Source organism: Onychostruthus taczanowskii, unplaced genomic scaffold, assembly GCF_017590055.1.
Source record: "Onychostruthus taczanowskii isolate IOZ18803 unplaced genomic scaffold, ASM1759005v1 scaffold102, whole genome shotgun sequence".
Lineage (NCBI taxonomy): Eukaryota > Metazoa > Chordata > Aves > Passeriformes > Passeridae > Onychostruthus > Onychostruthus taczanowskii.
Genome location: NW_024496748.1, coordinates 742,015 through 756,317, shown reverse-complemented (window position 1 = coordinate 756,317; position 14,303 = coordinate 742,015).

The following is a 14,303-nucleotide window of genomic DNA, read 5'->3' as shown; positions in this document are numbered from 1 at the left end:
GGAGAGGAGAGGAGAGGAGAGGAGAGGAGAGGGGGATGAGGATTTTGGAGGTACTCTGAAGACCTCTGATGACATGTGTAGAACCATTCTTGAAATGAAGGATAGAGACATAATTTATCAGGACAGGAATGCCAGGACAGGAATCTCATGTGATACACAAATCTAATGTTCAGGAACTTCAAAGAATTCAGCATATATAATGTGGTTCTTAAAGCAGCAGGCTATGGTTTGAATGGCATATAGGAAAAAAAAGGAATAGAAAAACTTTTGGAAAGAAAGTTTTGTAAAGTTTTGTTTTTTGTTTTGTAAAGCTTTTACTGTTCATGGCTATTGTTTTTTTCCAATTAAAAAGTGTTTTAGGGTGGGCCCTCTGTTTATTTAATAAATATCAATTTACATAATAAATATCAATTAACCTTTTGGCAAAGAACAAGTATGAGAAAGGGGAAAAAAGACAAGTATGAAAGAGGGAAAAAAGCAGAGGCATCTGTAGGATTCACCATCTTGACTAAACTAACATGCTTTTCTTCATCTTTCATGGTTAGAGTGTAGATTGAAGCATGACTCAAGTGTCATATTCATCTTATAAGTGTATGGCATGAAAAAGCCAAAGGTACTTCTGGTACCATTGAATATTTAAGCAATAAAAAGGGTTTGCAATAATCTTTGAATATGTTATTAACTCTGCAGAAGAATGAGACTTTAAAAGGGTATATGGCACTAAGCACCCACTAAATGGTGTCAGTCATAAGTATGTGAAGACTCACTGTACACTCTTTTTCCTGCTCTAATAAAGCAGTTATATGTTCAGTATATGTTCAGCTATGTTTTTCCCCACATGTGAGAAAAGCGTCAAAATAAATACTTAAGATTAGTGTAATTTAGATAATAACTTCTATTTAAATGATCAATGTTAGCATCTGACACAAAAATAATTCACCAACATTCTGAAGATCTCTGTAAATGTAACATAAAAATTAAAATGAAGAATGAAAAAAAAAAACCCAAACAAACCACAAACTATATAATTTCCTGCAAAATGCAAATTGAAGGAAAAGCACATTCATCTGCCACTGTAGTAGTCAGCTCTCAAACCAGCTAGGCAATTACACACCTTCAAATTAACCGAAAGACAAATGCACTCTGGCCAAAGTGTAAGCTGGCTCTCTAAGCTAATCAGCAAATGAAAAAAATATAATAAGACTAAGTTACATTGTCTTTCTTGAATTACTCATTGTAGTCCTTCATTCCTCAAACATATGGCCTGCTCCTTCTAAAATTTATGAGTATGCCTAATTTAATACAGTTAAAATTCCCGTGTCCCTAAATGTATGCCAACTTCCTGGCAGAGAAGTTATTAGTTCACAATTGATACTGCACGGGTAAAATGTCATTCAGAGTTTTTTTCTAGCATAGTGTAGTTAAGCTGTAACTGATCTTACAAGTGGGAGGAGAAAGTTTGTGTTTTCTCATTCCTTTTGAAATTATTTTACTTTGAAAGTGCAGCTGCAGTGACTAAGTAAAGAAAGTTTGTGTTTTCTCATTCCTTTTGAAATTACTTTATTTTACTTTGCAAGTGCAGCTGCAGTGACTAAGTAGAAGAAAAAATTTAACCATATTAAAAAATAATAATGTTTTGCATACCTTGTACAAATTCAGATAATTACCCTTGCTGGACACTTTATGGGAAAACTAAGGGCCTTATTTTTATGTCCTTGAATAACATGAGGGAGCCTCTGTTGGCTTTTAAAAACTGGGATTTTGTTTAGGAGAAAGGGAAAGAAGGCTTCAGTTTATTTCTTCTGTGGAACATGGAGTATGGTGGGTTGGGGATATAATCTCTATTTCTTTTTCTTAATTTCCCTTTGATGAACAGGTACATCACTACTGTGCACTGCCCACTCTTCACACAAACTCACAGGTTATAATCTAGTTTTTGATAATATATGTGATGCACCTGCTTTCCAGCCTGAATGTCACTACTGCCATTTCTTTGCATGTAAAGGATTTGGACCATAGATCTGAATAACACATATTGTATATATATATAATGTATAATATTATTTTATGCAAAATTCTTTTATGGCTTTATTGTAATATCTACTTAAACAGAAAGTATAGCAAGATAACCAACCGAGGAGTTTGGCCACAAAATATGCAAATAAGTTTTCAGGAGTCACAGGTGACTACGACCCAGATTAAGGCCTACATCAACAGAAAATTTAAGTTGAAAAGAATATGAAAATTTAAATAGATATACTTACAAAGATTTTTCTTAGCTTTTAAATGTATATGTTTTAGCACCATGCACAGATTATTTCTGAAAATAAATGAAGATGGAATTAATTTACTAATTCCAAGCATTACTCCAGTTCTAAGATGGCAGAAACATTTTATGTAATCTTATTTGTGTGACAAGATACCCCCAGTATCTTCCCATATTTAAATTATCTTTACTGTATTTAAGCTATTATTTTATTAATGTACAAGTTATTTATATAGCTATGGAATTATTAGCCTTAGAGCTACACGAACTTTGTGTTTGAAGTACTGCTATACACTTTTTATGGTATTTTTCTCCAAACAGTATCTTTTGAGTATTTAGGGATTATTCTAAGAATTATAAAGAGCATAAAATTAAGATACTGTCCATTGTATATCTGTCCTTAGGAGGATAACTTGCGATGGGCTAGTTTTTAACAAGAATGCTGAGTGCCTCAGAAGGTGGAGACAGTGTGTTCAGTCTCTAAATTGTAAAAGAGCCCTGCAAATTATTACTAGGCTGTTGATTTTAGACCAGGTTTGATGCAATGTCCATTAGCACATACTGAGCATCCAGGAAGTTAGCTAGAGGCCTGGAAAATATTTGGTGACTTAGAATGAACATTTTTATTTTGCTAGCATAATGGATAAAGTAGCAGTTATTTTAACAAAAATCTTAGTCCAGAGCCTAGGTTAAATTAGCTGAGTTATGGAAACCCAGGCTGAGGGTTAAATTATTGGTATTAAACAATTATATGGTGCAATGTTGATAACATCTGTTTTGAAACTTTTGCGTGTCTGGGATGTATCTGTGGTCTGAAATGATGCTAAGTGTCTGAAGAGCCATCCAAGGATCTTCTGATGCTGTAGATATTCAGTGTTTTGTGAGGGTAATTAGTCCAAGCAGCACAGAAACAAATGCATTTGATCGAGTCATTCCTGCTTTAATCCTGGTAGTTCTGAACTAAAATATGATTTGGTGGTAAAAAGAATTAATTCCTACCTAAATTATGATGCAGAACTTATTATATTGTCAGGTAAATTCCATTAATTTCTTAAATCCTTTTTATGAACTACAGGCTAAAAAAATTTGAGGATAGATTTAAGGAAAAGTCAATACAGCAATAATTTTTGAATTTGTTCTTTTTAATGGATTGCATAGGCTGTACTTGAGCGATCCTTTTATGACCATCACTTTTTTAAAATTAAATTGTCATTTTCCTGTGATTATCCTTAACTTCCCATTTCTAAACTCTAGTTTCTTACAACCCCTTTATAGTTTTATTAATTTTGACCAGCTCTGACCACTGATCTTCCATTCTGTATGTACTTTACATTGATTTATGTGCTTTTACTGATGACTACTGTATCTAATAATGAATTCAACACCCTTATTTAAAGCTATATGATACTCAGGAATGAATAATGAAACAGGAATGGTACAATTGTATTGTTGGTTAGTGAAATGATAAATTGTAAAGAAATAAAATCAGACAACATGGAGCAAAGAGAATCTTATTTTTTATCAAAGCTGCTTTGGGGAAAGATTAGAGAAGCAGTTTTATTTTGTTGGTCTTCTGAGAGTTCTTCACAAGACTCAGGGGTTGAAGATAAATACAGACTTCTGTATTTTACTGGAGAGATTAATGCTACTGGAAATTGCAACAATATTGGTAATTATTTCTCCACTGTATATAGGTGACAAAAAACTGCTAGAAAGAGTGTTGTCTGAATATTCTTGGTCATCAAAACTAATGCAGTTCTTTGTGAAAACTTTAATAAAACAGTAGGTGTTAATAATGTATCTAACATGGGAAAAATATAAAACAGCTTTACAAGCAGATCAAGTAGAAGAATAAGTGGGCTATAACCCCCCCTTTTTTTTCATTAAGTAAGATAACCATTTATAGTATTACTACCTTATCCTACAGATTAAAGTTTATCCTGGTAACATTATGTATGTTTAGCTACCATTAAATCATCTTGACTAGATACTAACAACTTAATTGTAAAAGATTCCTGAATTTCTCCAAATCAGAACTACTAAAACTCAGAGGAATTTAGGTTTCAAGGAAAGGGAAAACATCTGACACAGCCGTTGAGTGAACCAGATAGGGAAGGTGTCCTAGTAGACTGGTGGTTTGTGAACAGGACAAGACTTGTGGGTGATGTGATGGTTGGAGGCTGCCTTGGGAGTAGTGAACATGCAGCGTTTTTTGGTTCTTTGAGAAGTAAGGATAGGAGTCAGCAGAACTGTCACCTTGGATTTCTTGAGGGCACTCTTTGGCCTGCTAAGGAGCCTGGTTGACAGAGTTCCTTGGAAAGCAGTCATGAAGGGCAAAAGAATTCAGCCAGGCTGGAGTTCTCCAAGAAGAAAATCTTAAAGATACACATGCTGGATGGAAAAAGAGCTGGTGGGAAAGAAGACTTGCTGAAACCTTTGTTTTGAATTCAAGAAAAAATGGAAGGCTTATTTTATGACTTTTGGAGAAAGGGGTGCCTCATTCAGGAAGATTATTCAGAAGGATTTTGTGAGGTTATGTAGAGAGAAAATTAGAAGCGTGAAAGCTAACTAGAACCTAATCTGGCTACTGATAGACAAAAATTTTTCTTACAGATATGTCAGCAACCAAAGGAGGGCCATGGAGAATCTTCATCCTTTATTGGATGGAGGAAGAAACACTGACAAAGGATGAGGAAAAGGCTGAGGTGCTTAGTGCCTTGTCTCAGTCTTTAACAGCCAGAAAAATTTTTCTCAGATTATCCAACACCTAAGCTAGAAGACAGAGATGGGGAGTAAAATGAAGCCTCTATAATCCAAGCAGAAAAGGTCAGCAACCTGCTGCACCATGTAGAAATGTACAGGTTTGAGGGGATGAATGGGTTCCATCCAGGGGAGCTGACAGAAATGATCACTGAGCCACTTACCAGAATTTACTTGCAGCCCTGGCTAACTGGGGAGATTCCAGCTGACTGAGCTGACAAACGTGATGCCTATATAGAAGAAGTCTGTCAGCCTGACCCTGAAGGTTATGGAGCAGTTCATCTTGAGCATCATCATAGTCAGCTGAACATGGTCTAATGTGTGCCCAGGTGGCCAAGGCCAGTGGCATCTTGGAATGGATCAAAAATAGTGGCCAGCAGGACAAGGACAGTTATCATCCCCCTGTTTTCAGCACTTGTGAGGCCATACTCAAATCTGCATTGGGTTCTGGGGCTCTCACTACCAGAGGGACATTGAGGTGCTGGAGTGTGTCCAGAGAAGGGCAATAGAGTTGGTAAAGGGTCTGGAGCACAAGTCTGATGAGGAATGGCTGAGTAATCTGGGGGTGTTTAGCCTGAAGAAAAGGAGGCTGAGGGGAGAATTAGGTACTGTCTACAACTGCATAAATGGAGGTTGTAGCCAGGTGGGGGTTGGCCTTTCCTCCCATACAGCAAATGAAAGAACAAGAAGAAACAGCCTCATGTTGATCCAGGAGAAGTTTAGTTTAGATATGAGGAAAAATTTCTTCATGGAAAGGGTGGTCATACATTGGAACATGCTGCTCAGGGAAGTGGTGGAGTCACCTACCCTGGAGGTATTAAAATAAGTGCAGACACAGCATGTAGGGACACAGTTTAGTGGAAGACTTGGCAGTGCTGGGTTAATGATTTAGCTCAATGATCTTAGAGGTATTTTTCAAACTAAATTTTTCAATTCTGTTTTATTCTATTCTATTCTATTCTATTCTATCTTCTAGAGCATAGTGATTTTTTTTTTTTTTTTTTTTTTTTTTTTTTTTTTTTTTTTTTGACAGGCCAGTATGGAACAAATAAACAGTTGAAGGAAAAAAAAAGCATCAATACTCAGTAGTTATATTGCTTGAATGGAAATGAAAGAAAATTACTTAGGCAGTTACAGTGCTTTTAAAGTGACCTTGGCTATTCAATTAAAATAAATCTAAAAGGAAATAATTATTGTAGGAATTGACTCAAATGAAAAAACCTTGACATGTTTGACATGACTATTAGCAAAACAGTATTAGAGTGACTTTACATCTTTCTTAGAGAAAACGGACTGTTTCACAGTCATCTTATCTGTTAGAATTTCCATAAAACCTTCAAAATGATGATGAATAAAAAGTTATTTTTAAACAAGGGAAGGGATAGGAAAATCTTATAAAGTAGACAGAATAATAAGATTGCAACATGTTTTACTGAACATGCATCAACTCAGAGTGAAGTTGTAAACAGAGGATCTCGAAGAGGTGAATAATAGAAAAGAGATAAAATTCAGCTGCATAAAAGAGAAATAATGTACTTAAAAATTAGGGAACAATGATTCTATTAAAATATAGTTATTCTCAATTAATGTGTATATATTAATTACTCATAAGATGGTTATAAAAATGCAATGAAAATATAAGATATGATTCAAGAAAATCTAAGTGTAGTTGTTCCTATAGAACAAGAAGAAATATTTATACTTCAGAAGCCACTAAGCTGATTTAGTATATAATGCATGTGATTCCTGTCCCATCTGTGTTTCTACAGGTTACACTTTAAAAATCCCTGTGGGACAGACATACATGTGGGCTAATCTCAGGATCCCAGAAAGAGAGAGGACACCCTACCCAACAGGTTTTCAAGGAGCAGGCTTTAGTATAACACAGTATGAACAGAATGGCTCTGACTGTTCTTAATTAAAAGAGCTTATTTTCCTACTTCATGCTTATAATTTTTTCTTATTTACCAGTATACAATGCTTGGCAAGAGATCAATTGGGTAAAAAAAACATGCTTTGAACTAAACAAGGATCAGAAATATAAGACAAATTCTAACAAAAAGATCTGTGATGGTTTTCAGCAAAATAGCAATAGCAAGATCAAGCAGCCTAAGTACTTTTTTAAATTACTTGATTAAGTTTATGAAAGGGATTATATGACATGGTTGTCTGTGATGGCAGGTGCTGCATCTAGGCAGTTCATCATAGGAACAAAGGAAGCAGGATTAGGAAGAAATTATTACAATAATCTTGTCTGCAATTCTCAGATATGTGTCCTGTAGTTAGGAGGTGTGGAGCAATGACAGTCTTCTCAATCTAGCAGCAAGAAGAAACTAGCTTTGTTATTACCCATAGCTCTGCTGATTGGATTTGATTATTTGTTTGGATTTTATGTGCCTTTAAGGATGGGGTTGACAAAACAGTTATTCAGAGAGTATTTAAGGAAAATATCAATATATTAGCAAATACAGAATGCTAAGGGTCAATATAACTGCAGCAGAAATTGTACAGTGCTGATGATGTTTGCCTGCAGGTAGAAAAAAAGGACAGTGTGAGAGAAATTAAAAGCTAAGAAAGTAACTCTTCAGAGGTTTTATGTACCCTTAGGTTTAAAACTGAATTTTCCCTGACCTGAAGAAGAAATAGTCTCTGTTATCCCATGCTGTCAGAATGTTATGTTTGAGTACTGCTACTGTTGATGTATACCCTTTGCTCTAGTGTTTAAAAGATGCTTCTGGGCTGCAGAATATCAATCAGTAGTATTGTTTAGAAATGTCAATAGCTGGCATATTAGCACTTCAAATCTATACCCCTTATAAATGGGGACTACTTGACATTCATTCTGTACCACACAGCAATACTTAAATGGTGACACTATAGAGGAGAGTGGAAAGAGAACAAATATAAACTTAGAACTTTAGAAATGGCACAAGGACTTCTGCAGTTGATAGTTTTCAAAAGGATTGGGAAAACAATGTATGAACAAAATTCTGGACCCACCGAAATCTGGGGTGCTTTGCTACTGAATTCAGAGGAATGTGGGTTTCATAATAAACATAGATTAAAGAAAGTAGATGACTTACGTTGTGTACTTAAGGAATATGGATTTTCCTTCAGCCTCAGTATTTAAAGTAGAAATGTGTCACAACATTTAGGGATAACATTTTTTCTTAACTAGTTAGAGTAAATTCTTTGGATTGAAGATCTGTTCTTGTGTTTGTATTTTGAAACATCACATTTCATCTTCTATTAGTTGTATTAGTGTTATTGTATGCTTTAAACTCTCAACTCAGAATGTTAATGATACCAGTAATTATAGACTTGTTACTTATAAATAGTATCACATGGCTATTAGTCAAGGCAATGTGGGTCCAACCTAGTAATAACACTGTTAATAATAAAAAAAAGAGCACAGTTTCTTGCCTCAAACCAAGTAAATTGCTTGAAACAGAATATTCCCTGGCCTCTGTCCATTACAGCAATGTAACTTTTTAGCAAGTTAATATCTAGCATCCATTCCACATCTTCTATCTATAACAAAGCCACACAATAAGACATTCTTAACGAAAAATACATCAAAATGTCAATAAACTTTGGAGTGAAAAAAACCAAAACAAAAAAAACCCACCAAAACAGCTGCTTCACAATTCTCATAACAAAAATTTCTACAGTAGTGGGATTGTGAGAGGAACTTTACAAGCATAAAACTTCTGCTACTACTGTCACCACTGAATAAATAAGGGCATGTCCGCAGCACAGTCAAAGATTAAATCTGTATGGAAATAACAAAACTACATTTATACTAATGAGATAATATATTGGTTAATTTGCCCATGCTGGAAATTATGTTGGATTTAGCTTATCAAGTTTAGTTTATCAAGTAGCACCTCAAGTAGGATATGCTTTCCAAGTAGTGCAGTGTCACTCTCAAGGGTTGTGCCCTCCTTGCTCACCTCATGAAGTGACTGCGCCTTCTGTCACTAAGGCTCACCTAGGAGGTGAGGAGGAGACATTTCTCAGTGACTGTGCTGCCATCCCAAACTCCAGTCTCTCTGGTTCTGTTCAGTGACGCTGCATGCGCTCAATATCATAAGGGTTTAATGGAACCATTTTCAGACAGTTTATGCAATGGCTTTGTGCTCCATCCTAAGCTGAGATAAAGAGGTATTTTGATTGGTATCCAAGCTACCTGAAGGCAATTTTCACAATGTCTGCACAAACTAGAGGCCAGACTGCAACAAGCTGAAAACCAATTATTAGATTATTTTAGCACAGTGGACTTACACAAGAATTTTAAACCAATGGACTTAAAGCAATCTCACTGCTTAAATTAACCTTTCGTGTCAACTTTTATCTTACTCTGATTTCTTCAGCAGGTTTTATAATCAGTTATGATTTGCCTATATTACATATTTTCACCTATCTGACATCCTTGCAAGATATTTGAATGAACTGCATTACAATGAACCATGCGGGAAAATCCATTTGTCTTCAGTTCTGCCATTTTTGTTCACAGCTGTAATCAGCTAATATAGTTAAAGAGACTAGCCCAAGAATGAAATGCTGCTTAACATAATGGTTGCTCTGCTGGTCCCTAAGGGATGAAGCCAAAACTAATAGCGATTCCACAACATGGGCACAACCAGAGTTCAGGAAACCCGACTCTCCATTTGATTCAAGCAAACAGACTTGGCTGTAGGACAAGCTGTAATGGGTGAATTCATCAATGATTTCACTGGTGCATTGATTAAAATAAAGAGCTTACTCTTGATATTTTGTTAAAGTATTTGGATACAGGCATCATTGCTAAAACATCATTATCAATTTGGCAGACCCTCCTCATGACTTTGTTTATAGTTCCTGTTCTCAAATGTTTAGTCTACAAGGACAAATCAGTAATGTAAAAATCCTGAATGTATTTTTAAGTTTTTTCTAAACTCTGCTCATCAGCTTGTGCGTACAGCTCATGCAAAATATTAAATGAAGATTGACAGAAGGACACAAGGAGCAGCAAATACGGGGAGAGACTCAAACAGTCTAAAGAAAAAAAACCACCAAAATGTTAACAGAACAGAACTCGGTAGGTCATGAAAGTAGATCAAGAATAATTATCTATGAAATGCTGCAAGGAACATAGCTGACTCATGAGGACAGAATTTCATGTCACTAAGATGAAATTTTGAGGATTAATTCCAGTGACTGTTAGTGGAATTATGTACTAATTTTCTCACAACATGAATATGAACTACAGTAGATCATTTAAAAGCAAAAGTTCAGCTAAATATTGCTAGTACCTTAAAGAAGAGAGGGCTGTTAATTCAGAAACTGAGCATCCTTCTAATAAGGCATGACTGATTTTTAAACTTATTAAGAGATTATATTTTAAAAATTTAGTTTAGGGTTAATGAGTCAGACAAATTTAAATATGCATGTTTAAAAGGGCCCAATTCACTAAATTAGCATTAAGTATAAATCACATATTCATAATTTTGTTTTAGCGGTGTGATTTATTCTTCTGGGTTTCACTAATATAAGTGTATTTGTGGATTGTAGGTTCTCAGGGATATTGCGTCCGTCTGGAATGTTGTGTTGTTTTAAACTACCTGCTGTCTTAGCTTTGCTGGAGGGCTGAAACCAGTATCTCAAATGATCAAAACTTCTTTACTTTCCTGAATGCTGTTTCTGCCATTTGCAGCACTCTTCAAGTTGAAGAGATTACAGGGTTGTCTTGAATTTCTTCTGTAGCATAGCAATTTTCATGGATTCTGGATAAAGGTACTGCCTTCCACCAGTTCCAGAAGTGCTATCCGACTTTGTAGCTTTTTGAATTATTCCCCTGGTGACTAGGCAGAAATTCAGCCAACCAGCATATCAGAATAAGATTAAAGTGTCTTCTGTCATAGGGAGTGGTGATGTGTCTGGTCTTCAGCTAAGTAGCATAAGGAAATGTTCATTTTATGAGGTTTCTGTGTTGGGTTCAGCCCTGGAAGTAAGCAGGGGTTTAATGAGAATCTACATGCATAACAAACATGAATATATGATATCTGTATTCTCAGCTGAGAAAAGCAGAGGTTAGATCTTGCTATCAAACACATCCTAAATATAATTTTGGAAGTTCTGCCAATTAAACACTGTAAAGGGCACAATCTGATTTAAAATAACCAGAAACACCTTTGAATCCTGCCTAAGGTGAGATATATTGTTCTGCTTTCTTAATCATACAATCATAAAAATATTTATGTTGGAAAAAGCCACTAAGGCAATCAAGTCCAACCACTAATCCAGTACTGCCAAGTTCGACACTAAGCCATATCCTTAAGGGCCAGATTTATGTCTTTTAAATACCTTCAGAGATGGTGACTCAACCACTTGTACAGGCAGCCTGTTCCAATGCTTGAACTTTTCATAAATAATTATCCTAGGTAAACAAAACACAAACAACTCATTTCCAAGTAAAATAGCCTTCCCCCACTTTTTAACCATCTCCATTGTCTACAATGATCAACACATCACATTAGCTACAGTCAATAAGCAGCCCCTGTCCTTGGATTTTTCCAAAAAGTGTTAGAAGGAAGGATTTGCAAAGAGGAGCTGCTATGGACTGACCTCAAGCTTCCCTTCTCCATCTCTCTGCTCTAGTTCTCTCAGGAAAATAAGTAGGAGCAGCAGGTATGGAAGAAAGAAGTTGAGCCTGAGAAGGAAAAAGATATGGGGAGGAAGGTGTTTCAGTTTTAGTCATTCTTTTCTCATCATGCTACTCGATTTTACTTGGCAATATGTCAAATTAATTTTCCTTGTGTTAAGTCTGTTTTGCCCATGACAGTACTTGATAAGTGCCCTTGTCTTTATCATAACCCATGAGCTTTTCCATATCGTTTTCTCCGTTTGTCTTGTTGAGGAGTGGGAGTAAGAGAGTGGCTGGGGAGGCAACTGGCATCCAGCCAAGATCAACCCATCATAAGGAATTATTCTATCTGTCCTCACTGCATCATGTAAGATTCAAGTTACTGGAACATTTTTTATTTGTAAAGTTTTTGTTTTCTTTTTTTCCACAGCAGCCCCTTTATTTTTCTGTGTTCCCTTCCTTTCAGATCAGCACTGTTTAAACTGACACATTAGTCACAATTGAAACATGTGACTCGACAAGTATGTTTGATGCTACACTAATGTCACGGAGTAAGTTACAGGTTTTCCATGCAAAAGAAGTAGCTATAGGAGGCACTGCACTTGCTATTCTATTGCACAGTCTATAGAGGAAGACTATTGCACACTCTTCCTCTGTCAGATTTACAGTGTAGCTGTATGAATGGATACTTCATACAAAGTCACAGAATCATATATAGTTAAGATTGGAAGGGAACTCTGAGGATAACCTAGTCCAACCCTCAGCCCAAGGTAGGGTCACCTTGAGCAGATTACACAGGAATGTATCCAGGTTGGTTTTGCATATCTCCAAAAAGGGAGACTCCACGACCTCACTGAACAGCCTGTTCCAGTGCTCTGCCACACTCAATATAAATAACTTCTTCCTCATATTGGGGTGGAATTTCTTGTGTTTTACTTTATGGCCATTGTACCTCATCAAGAGTCTGATGCCATACTCTTGACAAATGCCTTTGAGATATTTATATTCATTGATGAGATCCCTTCTCATTCTTCTCTTCTCCAGATTTAACAGCCTCAGCTCCTTCAGTCTGTCCTCACAGGAGATCCCAACAGAGCCCCAACAGAGTTGTTTGCTAAATTTGTTGTGATCAGCTAGCTATGACCTTGCAAACAGACAGCTGGGCTTGCCTTGGCCAAAGAAGGCAAAAATTTGAGGATCTTGAATATTTTACATCTCTTAATGGATGCCAGGCAACACTCAAACAATACTTTGAAGATATCAGAATTGATTTTGTGAATTGGTGTCATTTTAGGCGACCTAAAAAGTGAATCTGTAAGCTATGCTAAAACTAAACTTAATTGACCTTAGACATTGTACTGCCTTTCCTAAGAGGCAAGTTCTGTGATCCAGTAACTAATTTGCTACTGAGCTGAAAGGAACTTTACTGTGCAGGTACTTAAGCACTCGATAAGGACAGGGTAATAAACCGTGCTGCTGGAATTAATTGAAGGTGGGCATCTGGATATGCGCACATTTGTGAAAAAGGTTTCTGATTTTATCTGTCAGGAATTACCCAGCTCATCTCAGAGCAGAATAACAATTTCCTCTTGGCTGGTGAATAAATACCCTATAAAATGACTAATGGACTATTTAATTGTCATATCAAAAAGAGCATGGTTGTGACTAATGTGAAAAATAAACCAACTTTGGAAACCTCATACAGTACTTACCAGCCTTAAAGTAATGAAGCATGATGATGAGATCTGTACTTGATCCTAACTACTCTGTCATTCATGTCAAAGTTTGTCTCTCAAGAAATTAAATGCTCTTGCAAGGATGTTCAGAACATGAATGAGCTTGAGCATTGCATTATAAATTACCAAATTTGCCCTGAATCATTAAGTTATTTATTTGAGTCTTAGATTCTATCTTGTCCTAATGTGTCATCAGTGAGGGAAATATTGTTGCAGAATGACACTTAATTCCAATATTACAAAGCCTTAAGTAAACAACAATTCTTTGTTTATGTTTAAATGGGGCATAAAATTGCAGGATTCTAATGTTTTTAGCTTTCCTTTCTTGTACATATATCTGTTAAAATCAGCCTCAGCTAATGGAGGAATACATAGCATAGCTGTCAGGTCAAATCCAGCCTATTGATTCAAGATTGTTTAGTACACAACTATAAGCACATTGCAGAAGTCTGTGTGAGAATGCAGAATCAGGCTACAGGGCAAAAGAAACTGAAAATTATTGCTGTCTACTCTGTCTGGCATTCTTCAAGAGTGTGAATTATGAAGCAGTTTTCAGGGACTACACTGAAATTAACACTAATTGATGTTTTTATTAACAGACTTAATAGTTAGACCAAATTCTTTTAGGTCCTAATTTAACAAAACTTTAAAAGGTATGTTTAAATTCTATCCAAGACAATTTATCATTGAGTAAGATGTTAACATTTAGTTGACTTCTCATTGCTTTTTACTTTATCTGCTAAATTCAGAAACAGAACTTGCAGTACAGGGAAGACGTAGAATGCTGAAATCCATGTTTTCAGTCCTTTGTGAGAAAAAGTTTACGTGCAGGATTTTAGAGCTCTTCCGGAGCCTGAATTTCCCATGGCAGAAGAATTGGAACTAGATAAACTTTAAGGCCCCTTCCTACCAAAAA